The sequence below is a fragment of the Condylura cristata genome, unplaced genomic scaffold (assembly GCF_000260355.1).
Source record: "Condylura cristata isolate star-nosed mole 26May11 unplaced genomic scaffold, ConCri1.0 scaffold00021, whole genome shotgun sequence".
In the NCBI taxonomy this organism is placed as follows: domain Eukaryota; kingdom Metazoa; phylum Chordata; class Mammalia; order Eulipotyphla; family Talpidae; genus Condylura; species Condylura cristata.
In genome coordinates, this window is record NW_004567122.1 from 13653673 (window position 1) to 13667164 (window position 13492).

Sequence of the window (13492 nt, forward strand, 5' to 3'; positions counted from 1 at the left end):
CAGGAATGTGCACAGGCAATTTGTGTATATAGACACACCCTTAAAAAAATCCTACTCAATGCCTAAAGGAAAAGCACATAATTAGTAGGATGAAATTTAACTCTCAGTTTAGATAAATCTGGAAAGTCTAATACAGAAAACATTATAAGTATTCATGGAAAGGGGAAAAATGTATACATGGGAGTATAAATTGCTACTATCTTTTTGGAAGATATTTTGGTGACATCTAATAAAATTTAAAGGTACATGTACTTTGAGAGCAATTTCACATAAAAATCCATTCCATATTTCAGAATCATATACAGGGTTGTAAACCAAGGTCACCTTAATAACATAAAATCATTAAATCAAAAAATCCATTCTACAAATTCTGTTTAATAAATCCATTCTAGTGACCTCTGTGGTGGCATAGGGGTTAAGTTGTAGGGTTTTTACTGCAATGGCCTGAGTTTGATCCCCTGCTAAGGAACTGACCCACATGGTGCAGAAGATCTCTCCTGTCTTGCCCACTGCTCCTGTCAGCCACGTATTTCAGTGAGTCCACTGGTCCTGTTCCCCACTCTGTCTCTGGTGAATCCTCTTTTGCCAGCACCTCTGGCTTACACCCAAGTTCTTCATGCATACATAAATAAATACTAAAATAAATTTTAGAAATCCATTCTATAAAAGATGACAATCCTATTTACTGTCAGATGTACAAAATATTGGTGACTGTAAGTAATATCAAGTAGAATGGAAGAGATTTATGTGCAGCGATATATGAAAAATAATCTAAGAGATTTCATTAAACAGAAAATGGAATCCATTAGAGCAATTACACAGTTTATATTTTTCTTTTTATAGATGACTATATAGAGTGAAGACAGATAAAGATATATGGAGATCTTGACAAAACAAAAAAAATTTTAAAACACATAAAAGATTGAAAACACATCTGCTGAAAGGGACAGTTGTGATCAGAAAGGACATTTGTTTTTGACTCAACACTGCCTTATTTCTCAACTGTGTACTATGTTTTGACACAAGTATGCAACTACATTACACAAAACATAACGTCATAACGACAGTTTACAAATATTTCATGACATCTCATAAATTCTATCCTCCCCTAGCTCTCTTATTAAATCCTTCCATGCCATTACAGTAACATCAAGATAAAAATCTTGGAAACCTGTAATTAAAAAATGAGTAATTGAATAGAAACTAAGGAGGGCATTGGACAGGAACAGACAGCTACTACTAACTGAAATGAAAATAAAACATGCAATAAATAGCAAATAATTTTCAGTCATGCAGCAAAGATAAAAAGAAATGAAACAACAGCAGGCCTAGGAATGGTCTAAAGGGAAAGCTTTCATAGACACTTGCAGATTCAGCCAGGTCATGGCAGCTTGTTCTCTGTCTTGTTCGCTCATACATTATAGATGTCATAATTTTTGTTTCTTTATTATTGGAACCCTGACACCACCTATAAATACCTGGCATACCTGAGAAGAGTTATTTTTTTCAATCAATGAACAAATTTCATGCTAACAAAATGCATGGTACCAACGATACACAAAAACACATGTCTTTCTGAGAAGAGTACAGCAAGTGAAATGGGCTAAGTGATCCTTTGCTCAGTGTTCTGGATGTTTCTATATTATAGATAGGATAATTAAGCAATTATATTATGATGTGCACATATTTTATTCCCCTGGGTAGTCAGATGAATAAAGGTGAGATCTTACTTATTTCTGTGTCCCTAAAGATGGGTAACACACTTGCATTTATATGTGCTAAATTCACATGAATTGGTCAAAAATCTTATGTAAATGAAAGGCAATAAGAGGACAACTTACAGAATGGCCTGGAAGTCTGGCTCAAGGTAGTATCTTAGGAAGAACCTGAGTCCACCTCCTCCCTCGTGCACCACCATCTCCAAGGACGAGTGGGACAATTTGCACAGGAGACCAGAAAGCTGAGCCATCAGCACTTCCTGGGCAGCATGGGGATGGGAGGTGTCACTGAGATAGGGGTTCAGCAAGGAAGAGGCCAGCCCATGGGGATCATGGTTCAGTCTTGGGAGGGCTTTCCAAGGGGTGGGCCATGCCCCTAGGGCCTGGAGAGACAGTGGCCCCATGCTGAGGTCCCCGGCCACCTGACCAGCTCAGCAGACGAAGCCCCTGGAGCCTGGCACTGTAAGCCACTAGGAAACACACCCAGAAGCACCAAAGAGCTACAGGGAACTGAGAGCCTGTCCTTGAAGGCAAATTCAGTGGGCTCAGGGCAGGTGTGGCAACACCTGAACCACAGGTGAAAGAATTCCACTTACCACTCTTACAGATTCTAGCTGAGAGGGAGGAAACTTGAGGAGTGATGTCAGGTCAGAAAACTGTCAGGCGCCATTGAGACAATCCTGGATATGTGTCATAGCTCACTGTCTGCGAAACCCATCTCTGCCCCACACGGGGGCAACAGACACCACAGGTTGTGTGTGCCTGGGCTGGGCCAGCACCTTCAGGGCCCACTCACCACCAGCAGCGGGGCAACCCTCCCTGCGTGGGATACCATGTTCCTGCACCTTGACCAAGCCAAGCTACATGGATGCACTCAAAGCTCCACACACTGCTTGACCTGGACACAGGAGACCAACGCGGCCCCCAGTGGGAACACACTGTGAGAGACGCGCTTGGGTGGGTGGGTGGGGGCACATGGGAACCCAAAGACCATCAGGAGCCGCACCAACATGCTGAAGGTGGGGAGGGTCACTGGGTTGGCCCTTTGCCACTTTTCCCTACTCCATGTTCAACACGCCTCTCTGCTTCCCGACCCTCTGGTGGAGACAATCATTGCCCACTTTCTGAGCAGGTAACATTAGCTTAGCATGAAGGACAGAATATCCAAGCAATAATCTCTAGTCTATTTGCACCAGTCGTAAAAATTATCAACAGCCTCAGATCCTTTTTTTGTTTGAGAGGCATGACTGATGGTCACCTAGACCTTTCACTCTGTCGTTGTTACTAATTATCGTTATGTCATTGCAACAAACATCATCATGGTAACCGAGAAGCAGACTGCCCACTACAAATGAGACAGTAAATTATGAAAACACTGACGAAAAAGCACTAACAGGCCATTTTTCTTGCTTACAACACTAAAGGAGGCTTCATCCTAAGAGAAGACTGAGCCACTGATTCTCTGAAATGACAACGTTCTGAGGTAAGTCAGGCTGTTCTGTCCAACTTTCTCTGAGGAGAATTTATAGCCAGACTGGTTTATCCTGAGAATGGATTTCAGATAACTCCCCGGGACAGACATCGCAAAGAGGGGAAATGACAGCTGGGAAAAATAAATGTCTAGGGCTCACAGTAATAAAAGGTGACTCTAAGGTTCAATAAGACACAAGGCTGGGGTGGAGACATGCAAGGAAAGCATCATCCTCCCAGGACCTTGGGAGCACCCTGTGTTTAGGGTGCTGGGTAAAGGGAAGAGGTCCCTAGAAAACTAAATTGTAGATCTGTTAAGGGGAAGGGTGTCCTAAAGGAACTCTGCAGAATCTTATGGACTCCACCCCCTACTCCAGCTTTCTAGACCCTACACACTACTCCAGTGATTGGAAACTACAATTCCCAGCAGCACCAGGGAGAGAATTGTGAGGACATAAGGGCGGAGCTAGTAGGAATTCTGGGACATTTGGGGGATAAATAGGGCACGATTGCATCTCTTGTTCTCTCGCTGGGGAAGCAGCTCTCCTGGCCGGGTGACTCTGTGTTCAGTCAGCCAGGTCATAAGGTATTGCAGTTACTTTGTATCCCACTCTCTTTCCCTGGGTTGTTCCCTATTCCTTTCCCCTTTTGTAAACAAACCCGTTATTGACCCTTTTGTGTGCACCTGCAGTATAACTGAATTGTGAGTGGGCGGGTGAGGCCCCACAGACAGGTGGCCCAGTCTACTCTGGTTTTCCCTGTAACAGTTTCATCTGTGATGTTTTCAAGCTCTGCTGTTGTACAAATCACCCTTTCTCCATCTTTAAAACAGAAAGAGATACACTTGATTATTTTTCAGGTCATGCATCCTTCCATTTTCTTAAAAGTTGTTACTTTTCAATTGAGGTGGTTATCTTGATAACAGAGAACAATAGCATTTAAATCCAAATAACCTACTGGGTAAAATAAAGTGAGAATAGGTCTATGTAGTTCTGAAAGTTCCTTCTCCTGTGACAATGACTGTGAACTTAATGATCTTTGTAAATCAGGAAGCAAATTTTTTTTTTTTAAAAAAGGGGAGCTGGTCCAAGAGATTCCTGAAAACCCACTCCCCCCAAACAAAGAGGGATAAAAGCAGAACTGAAAAACATGGTTTCATAATACACATAGCTTTCTTTAAAAATAACATTTTTTAATCAAAAGGGAATGTAGACTTCTATTAAAAACAGTGTAAAATGGAGGTCTCCTACTCATTAAATTAGCATAAGACTATATTGCAACGTTGTTTGAGCCCCTGAAGCAATTCCAAGGAATGAAAAATAGTTCATTGGCCAAGGACAGGCAGATTATCTCTAAAGTACATTTTTACCTATCTTAGAAGTCTCAGACTCTACAAAACTTTTTACTAGGTCACACTAGAGTTATTAGCTTTTCCTAGAATAGCAAGAGGAAACATATATCTATGTTTCTGGTGACAAGATACCCCCATGGAAATACAAAGTCACGAGCATTTAGAAGTTCTATCAGGAATGTTCACCAAAAGAGACATGTGTCCCTAAGACAAAACTACATAAAATAAAAACGTTTTCAGAGTCTCTCTGAAATAGCAAAGGAAACATTGGTTTGGCCTGTCTGGGTTTACTGCACACATTTGACCGTAAGAATCAAAAGTGATTTTGGGTAAAATTCACAAGCTCTCAGGTTGGCAAGCTGATCCTGCTCCTGCTGCCATGGCATGGGAACTAAGAGGTGACATCTGCATATTAGCTCTGGGCTGAAAAGCAAGTTCTCGTTTTGTACATTTTTCGGGCACGCACTATTCCATTTTGAATACGCATGTGTGTGCACAGGAATAAAACCATGTGTCATGTCTACTTCCTTTCTGGGCATGGAGTTCCAAGTTACTATAGCTAAAAAGCATTCAGTTAAGCCCTCCCTGATGGTGCAGGGGGTTAATGCACAACCCTGTTTAGCTATCCACAGCCACAGCAGCACAAGTTCAGTCCCTGGCCACCAGGGAGGTGATCCACATGGCACAGCAAACCTCTCCTGTGTCCCTTGCTGCTCCCCTCAACAGGGTATTTCACAGACCGCCTGTTCTGCTCCCCACTCCGTCTCTGGTGAATCCGCTTACCCCCTGCACCTCTGGCCTAACTCTAAGTTATTGTAGACATAAATAAATAAATCTTTAAAAAAAAGGGTGGGTGGGGTTCAGTTGCAACTTGATGCATGAATTACTAAGCTACACATTGTAACTGCTCAGTAATTAAGTTAGCAGGACAGACAAATACCTTCAGCCTGGGTCAGCAACTCCCCTTGCTGGCAGAGACCCACATTGCCCCATGCCTGTTGATCAGAGGCTGTCTCCCACCCTTTTGAATGCATTCCTTGCTCAGAAACCCCTGGTCCCTAAAATTTATATTAAAAACAGACACGTTGCTTTAACTTGATTGAATGTTGAATATTTTGATAGTTATTATTTCTGAGCCCACTGCCAACTTTCACAAACATGCTCATTTACTAGAGATAATTATGTGTGATTTTCTCCTTTTGTAAAAGAAAAATAATTTGGCAGTCTTGCTTTACATGTTTTTCTATTTCAATACAAGTCATTGTTTGGTGGGGTGTCCTTTATTCTTGTACTAGTTGGTGTGCAGAATGAAAGAGTTTTCTTTAGATCGGTTGTGTTACTTTGCTGTATGGCACTGTTGTTCATGCTGGCTTCACAGAAGACCATTAAAGGCGTATATTACATTAGGTTCTCCTCATAATGATGTGCTCTTTGTTTACAACTTACACAATTTGCTAGAGTGGCAAAATGTCATTAAATTAGCACAAAAGGAAAAGAAAGTACATTTCAAGGACTCCAAAATAGAATGCACAAGCCTTGATAAGTTCTAGTTTTCATCAAATTTCTTTTAACCATTTCCCCAGGTCTCCATGTGGAAGAATAGTGATTTGTTGTTTTATTATATGATATAACATATAAAGGTAAAGCCTGAATAAGAGAAATGGTGGAATAAATCAATCACACCACCTTACTTGATACTCCCTACCATAAACTCAATTAAATTTGAGTCAAGGTTGGGTTTTCCACAGTAAAGAAATATTTTCATGGAATTTCAGTAGATAAAGTGGAACTAGAAGTCAGAAACAAGTCTTTCCTGCAATTCAATCCTCTATATACCAGAGCTGTCAAAAACAACAAATCTCTGTGATGACAGAAATATTGGTTATTTGTCCTCTCCAATATGGTAGCCACTAACTTCATGTGGCAATGGGGCACTCAACAGATAGCTAGTGCTATTAAACCACTGACATTGTGCTAATTTAACTCTGAGTTAAATTAGTTGAAATTCAAATACTTATGTGGCTTAGTGGGCATAGGTTTTTACTAAACAGTTGAGTAAGAACTGGCCTATCCGTTACCCAAGTCCAGGGGACTTCACTGCCTGACAATGCATATTGTAGTCGCAGTCTGAAGCTTTTTGGCTGTTTAGTGGAGGAGTTATGCACTGAATGGAAAGGAGATATCTCATTTTCCTCTTCCATGAGAAAACCAAAAACCAAGTTAACTTGGCAGACAGCCAGTATCTCAGGACATATTTAATCTGCACCCCACTGTGCTATAAAATAAAAAGTGAAAGTTGGAACCCAAATTAAGTGTAGAATCAAGTTGGGAATTTTTCACTATTACTACATCATCTCCTTATGCCACCTCCTCCTTTAAGTATGTGTATTTAAATCACACTTTGACTAAGAGTAGGGTGGGAGCTAAGATTGTTTCTCTAACAATCTTTTCTAGATCAAAGTCAGGATTATTTTATAAATGTAAACCACAATCAGGATTCAAATTCATAGTCAAATCATTATGTGAAACCCTAGTTGGCATGTCAGAAGGTCTACTAACATAGCAAAAACAATGTGATACAATCTTCATTTGTCCTTAAACCTATTCTTTATTTTTTCCATTTTAGCATATGCCATTACTACTCATCCATCTGCTGTGCAGGCCCAAAATAAGGTTCCGTTTTTCCTTCTAGTTTCTCTCTACATGAAGTCTCTAATGTACCAGCAAGCTCATAGGTTTTACCTACAAAACCTGTCAGAATCTGATCCTCCTCCACAAATCATCTTCTCTTGCCTGATCTGTTTCAACCTCCTTCTTACTCTCTGCTTCTATCTTTCTACTATCCTCCTCTGTTGTCTAGAATCCCTCAAATATACTTCACGGTGGAAGATGGTAAAAAGTACAAAGCAAGTCCCTTACTTCTAAATCCTGTCTATCTACTTACCTCATCTTAACTTCTGTCCATTCAGAGCCTCTTCTATAATCTTCCTGTTTTCCAAACAGATGAAGCTCAGCATCTCCCTTGAAGCTTTCACCCACTCTAGGCAGACTGAAATGCTTTTCCTGAAGCCTCTCCTAGCTAACATCTTCAATGTGCCTTTCCTGATCACCACTGTCCATCACTATCTAACCCGCTCTCTCCTTAGAGTTGTTTCGTTTCTGGTCCATGAAGTTACATCATTTCATCACTGTCTTTGTTTTCTTTCTTAGCTTTTTGTTATAATTCCCATGAAATCAAGACTCTTATAAGCCTTATATATCGATCTCTTCTCAACACACTGGACAGAGCCAGCATTTAATAGGTGCTCAAATATCTCTTAAGTAGATTAATAAAATTGGATCATGTCATTCATGTGAACACAGTGGAAGACAGTTTTATGCAGACTTTTGCTATGGACACAGTCAGAAAGACTTACACTAGATAAACAGACACACGTCCCTTAAAACTTTCAGAGGCTTCTCCTTATTTGGATTATATTGGAAAGAATCTTTAATGTTGGTATTAAGATTTTGCACCCCTAGCTTCCAACTGTCTCTCTGATATCACCTCAAACTGCTTCTTTCTCAATCTCTTCACTCCAGTCACACCAAGCTATTTTCTGTCCCCTTAATCCCAACATATTCCTTCATCTTCCAATCATTTTGGTATATTCCTTGCTTAGAAGTCTCCCCTCTTACCTCTCGTCTAGATCAATTCCCACTGGTCATTCATATATTAGAACAAGAATCTGTCCCACATGGAAATGTTTTTTGATCTCCTTAAATAGGTCAGCTCTTCCTATTTAATCTCAGATGAATAAAAGGATGGGTGAACGCTGATGATATTGATAATGATTATTTGTCTTCTGAATATGTCTGTGTACAGTGAAACTTTATCTTTAGTTGCTGCTATGGCATTTCAAAATAATTAAAACTCATGCGTAGTTATACATTAGTTGCATTCTCCCAACCACAAGGGACACCAACAATTGGAGATGGAATAGACCAGTGAGCTCTGAGTGCTTTCTATCACCGTAATGGTGACAGAGATAAAGTTGACCCTGCAGAAACTACCAGAGCTTCTATTTACCTACTGTTATTTACTGTGCTCCCCCAGGACAATCAGTAACATCATTTACTTCCGATAAGGTAGGTTTGACAATGCACTGAACATTAAAAGGAAAAGTGCCTGGATAAAATGAAAATAACTGTGTCCTGGCAAGGGGAGAAATGGATAGTCTATACATAAATGTGAGTTCATTAAACATCACGAAACAATGGCTGCAGTGAGGACTGGCCTCGTGTGTACTATGTCATTTTCATGAGCATATTTTCTAAATATCACAAGGAGCACGTAAGTGAGGAGGTTATTAGGAAAATATTTTAGAGGTATATCCTGAAAGGGAAGAATTTAGATTTCCAGGAATACCAAATCACTAAATACATGCTTACCCACTCATTCAGAAAGGAAAGGAGCATGGTTCTCTACTTCCAGAAGCTATTGGATTATTGGGCAATACCTGGTAGGTCATTGAACAAACTCCTCCAGGCCCCTGAGTTGGTTCTTGGTTTGAGTGGGAATCAGAGCTCTTTTTCTTTCTTTTCTTTTAAGATTTATTTATTTATGCCTACAGAATTGGGGTATAGGTGTGGTAAGAGGATTCTCCAGAGACAGAGTAGGGAGCAGAACAGGTAGACTGACTGAACTGCACTGCTGAAGGGAGCAGCGGTTGGGTCAGGAGAGGTCTGCTGTGCCGTGTGGGTCAACTTTCTGGCCTGGGATTGAACTTGTGCTGAAGCAGTTACAGCTAGCTTCCTGGTGCTGTGATTTAACCTGTTGTGCCACCTGGGAGGGCAGGGACTTGGAGCTCTTGAGTCAAGTCAGGGTATGTGCGACAAGACTGACAATATCCAAAGTGCTCACAGAATAAGTCTGCACTCAGATCCTGCTCTTCATGAGCCTTTATCATGAAAGAAAGTCCTGATGGTCCAGGTAGCAGGCACCAACAGATGCGGACCCTGTCTCACAGCACAGGACTGCCAACTGCCCCACCTGATGCCAACTCAGCTCATGTCACTCCTGTCACCCTTAGTTAACTATGCTTGAGTTATCTCACATCCACAAGGACTCGTTTCTATACCTGTCACTAGCTTCACTTGTGAATTCTCTCGCAATGACAGTTTTCCTGTCTGTCCTCAGCCAGATGGACACTGGTCCGGTCAGCCAGGCTTCTCACTCAAACATGGTTTGCCCTCGCTCATGAGCCGTCACTGACATCTATATTCCTGGACTGTTTGGTTATCATCTCCTTTTGGACGGTCAAAAGCTCTTACACAGAAGCAAACAAGCCCATTCCTGAAGCTTCCTGGCAAGAAAAGTGAACGCAATGTGGTCCTCTGGAACAGGAGAGGATCACATAGATAATTTCAACCATCAAAAATTTAAATTAGGGCCTCCCTGGTGGTACAGTTGTGAAGTCTCAGCGCTATCAAGCGATTGCCAGCCACTGCAGCATGAGCTCGATCCCCGGCCAGGGAGGTGACCCACATGGCGCAGCAGACCTCTCCTGTCTTGCCCACTACTCTCCTTGGCGATGTATTTTAGTAGATCAGCCTGTTCTGCTCCCCACTCTGTCTCTGGTGAATCCTCTCACCCTCATCCTGCACCTCTGGCCTGTACTCCAGTTCTTGTATGCACAAATAAATAAAAATAATAAATCTAAACAAAACAAAACACAGAAACTAAATTAGAAAACAGTAATTCCAATCACCATTTTCAGGTTTTAGTATCTTTCTTTGCGGGTATTTCAAAGACCATGAAATTGATTTTTGAGCAACTTCAATTTTCTCTGATACAGATTATTCTTTATTTTATATGTATGGGCAGGTGCTTTCTAGGTATAGTGGTATAACAGTGAAGGATATATTCTCCATTCCTGACAATTTGATAGTTCATGGTAAATGAAGAGATGTGAATATATTTTTATGTTGCAAGTAACACACACTCTCCTACGAACAAATGCAAGGTTTAGGGAAGTAAGTGAAAGACCCGGGGCTCTGCCTTGGGTAATCATGTCAAGTTTCCTAGAAAAAAAGTATGTTTCAGTCTTCCCTGGTGGTGCAGAGGGTTAAAGTATTTCACTATGAAACTCATCACAATCACTACACTACAAGCTCGATCATGGGCCAGGCAAGTGACCTACATGGCATGGCAGACTTCTTTCAACCTGCCCACTGCTCCCCTCAGCAGTGTACTTTGTCAATCTGCCTGCTCTGCTCCCCACTCTGTCTCTGGTGAATCCTTTCACCTCCCCACATCTCTGACTTGTACCCTAGTTCTTGTATGCATACTGCACTTGATCTTAGCCAAAGGCCAAGAAGTGATTCTTGTATGCATAAATAAATAAATCTGTAAAAGAAAAAGTAAGTTTCACCTGAGTTCTGAGATCTGAACTGAGTTTGCAGTTAGGCAGACGATGAGGAAGGTAGCTGGCCAGAAAAGATCTAGACAGAAAATGTGGCCTCTTCTATCAGAAGTATCAAAATTTAACAATGTTCTGAACTCCTAAGAATCGCTGAGACCCAGAAATAGGTATGAGACTTAAAATTGTCACTTCCATATGGAGACAGAGAAAAACACACACAATGTTCTTTCATGGGTAGAATCACATCATCAGTGAGGTCTGGGGTAGGTTGAGGTCCAGTGTGACTTACTAAGTTATATTTAAGTTGTCTCCCATGCTAATGACAATAGTGACAGGGATATTAATATTCTATCTATATTTGGACCTCAACTCTTCCACAAGGACAGGAAAAAAAAAAGTCTTCAGAGACAGGGAAATAAATTTCCTCTGCACTCAAATAATTCAGCAAATGAAATAGGATCCGTGTTAATGATGACTGAGACCAATGGAGATAAATATGTCAACGTGTTATAGTTTTTTTTTTTTCCTTGCTATTGAAAATAATCATTTCTTAAATCAACCTTTATTGCTTGCTAAGATGTCTGGCTAGGCACAAAGATTTTTTTTTAATTTATTTATTTATACTCATAGAACTGGAGTACAGGCCAGAGGTGTGTGTGGGGAGAGGTGAGAGGATACACCAGAGACAGATTAGGGAACAGAACAGGCAGACAGAGTGAAGTCCACTGCTGAGGGGAGCAAAGGGCGGGTCAGGAGAGGCTTTGATAGCTTTATAGTGCTATGTTTTAACCCATTGTGCCACCCCCAGGGAGGACCCTAGACACAAGATTTCAAAGGAGCAAAATGAAGTCAGTTTTCCCAAAGAAGGAAGAGATGAGAAAAACAATGATTGTAATGCTGGGTGATGACTTCTATGACAAAGGAGAACACAGAGAATAAATGGGAGGGAATAATAAAGTGGACCGCTTGAGAGAGAACAGTTTCAAAGCCCTACAAAGAGCTCACACTTTCACTTCCTGAGATAACTGGAAGTGGTGAGGTGGGCGGCTGAAGAGTGAGTTTCAGACCCCAGGAAGACACAAGTAAGCATGAGGAGGTAAGGAAGCAGATTGCTAGGGATGGAGGAGGGGGTGAACAGCTGGAAGTGAGCAGGGATGAAGAAGACCTTTGATGACAGGCTTTGCATTGCATTTCAGAGGATCTTAACTGCAAGGAAGAATTTAAACTAGATTAACCTGAGGGTGAAGAAAAAAGGGTTTTCCAGTTCCCAATTATTTTTCCTTAAAGCTTTGGTGAACAAAGATATTTTGACTGTAATTTGTAATTAATGAGACAGATTTGATTCTTATGTAAATTTTTTCTACTAGCAAAAATTGGAAATAACCTAAGTTCCTACGTGGGAGAAGTGGGGTGTGTGGCAAGGTTAATCCTTTTATCATTAACTTGGAAAAGACAGACTGGAACTATCACCAATTGCCACCACATCAAAAATCCCACTTTCACTGGACAACTGGAAAAGCTGTCTCTAGATATTTACCTTAGATTATTTAAATAGCTTTCTAAAGCAATCACAACTGCAATGGAAAGGGCAGTATGAATTCAAGAGAAAATTAGAAGGTATAATCAACACAGATTGTTGAAAATGGATGGTTAATATAAACTGTCATTAAAAAATCAGAACTCACACTCTGACAAATATAAATGTATTCATGGGAAAATGGAATAATGTAATTGAAACAGTAACTGCTATCACTTTATATGACTACTATAAACCAAAAGATTACCACTGACTGAAATGACCGCTAATTATATAATATAACTCTACCGGGATCTGAGAAGGGATGATAACACACATTCCAGAAAAAGTGGTACTTATCAGGGTGGGAGGGATATGAAATTCTTCAAATCATTCAGATACTTTATAGGATTTTTTTTTTTAAACTAAATCCCGCTACTATTTGGTGAACTAACATTGAAGCAAAAACTCAGGTAAATCAGATAGGAATATCCTACAAATCAAAAGATTGCAGGTTAAATATATATTCATAATAAATGAAACCCCACACAATAACAAATGCTTAGTAAGTTTAGCTGACAATTGCAGATTATATGTAGCGATAGAAACAGGCATCTCTACATTATTGCCAGCAGACGGATACAGTCCAGGAAGCCACATGACATGCAGCAAATTAAACAGCCAGCAAGAAAGACAGCTGTGCACGTGCTTTTTATACAGCCAGCCAAGCTGTGTGGCTCAGACTTGGAGAAGGAAGTACTAAATATGTAACAGCATGGGGCTTGCTGGTCCCAAATAATAATTATTTCTGAGTAGGTCAAGCAAGAGTCAATAAAAAAGAAAGCAGGAGTGAATGCTGGATTCATAGCAGGCTAATAATGCCCTTCTGGGATAAACTCTGGTTTCAAATCACCAGCATCAAACACTTAAGTTGCAAATACTGTATTGTATATCCCTACTTCCAGAAATATCAATCCAATAGCTAGAAAATGGATCAAGTCTGCAAACCAGGATCATCTTTAAGATAGAGTCT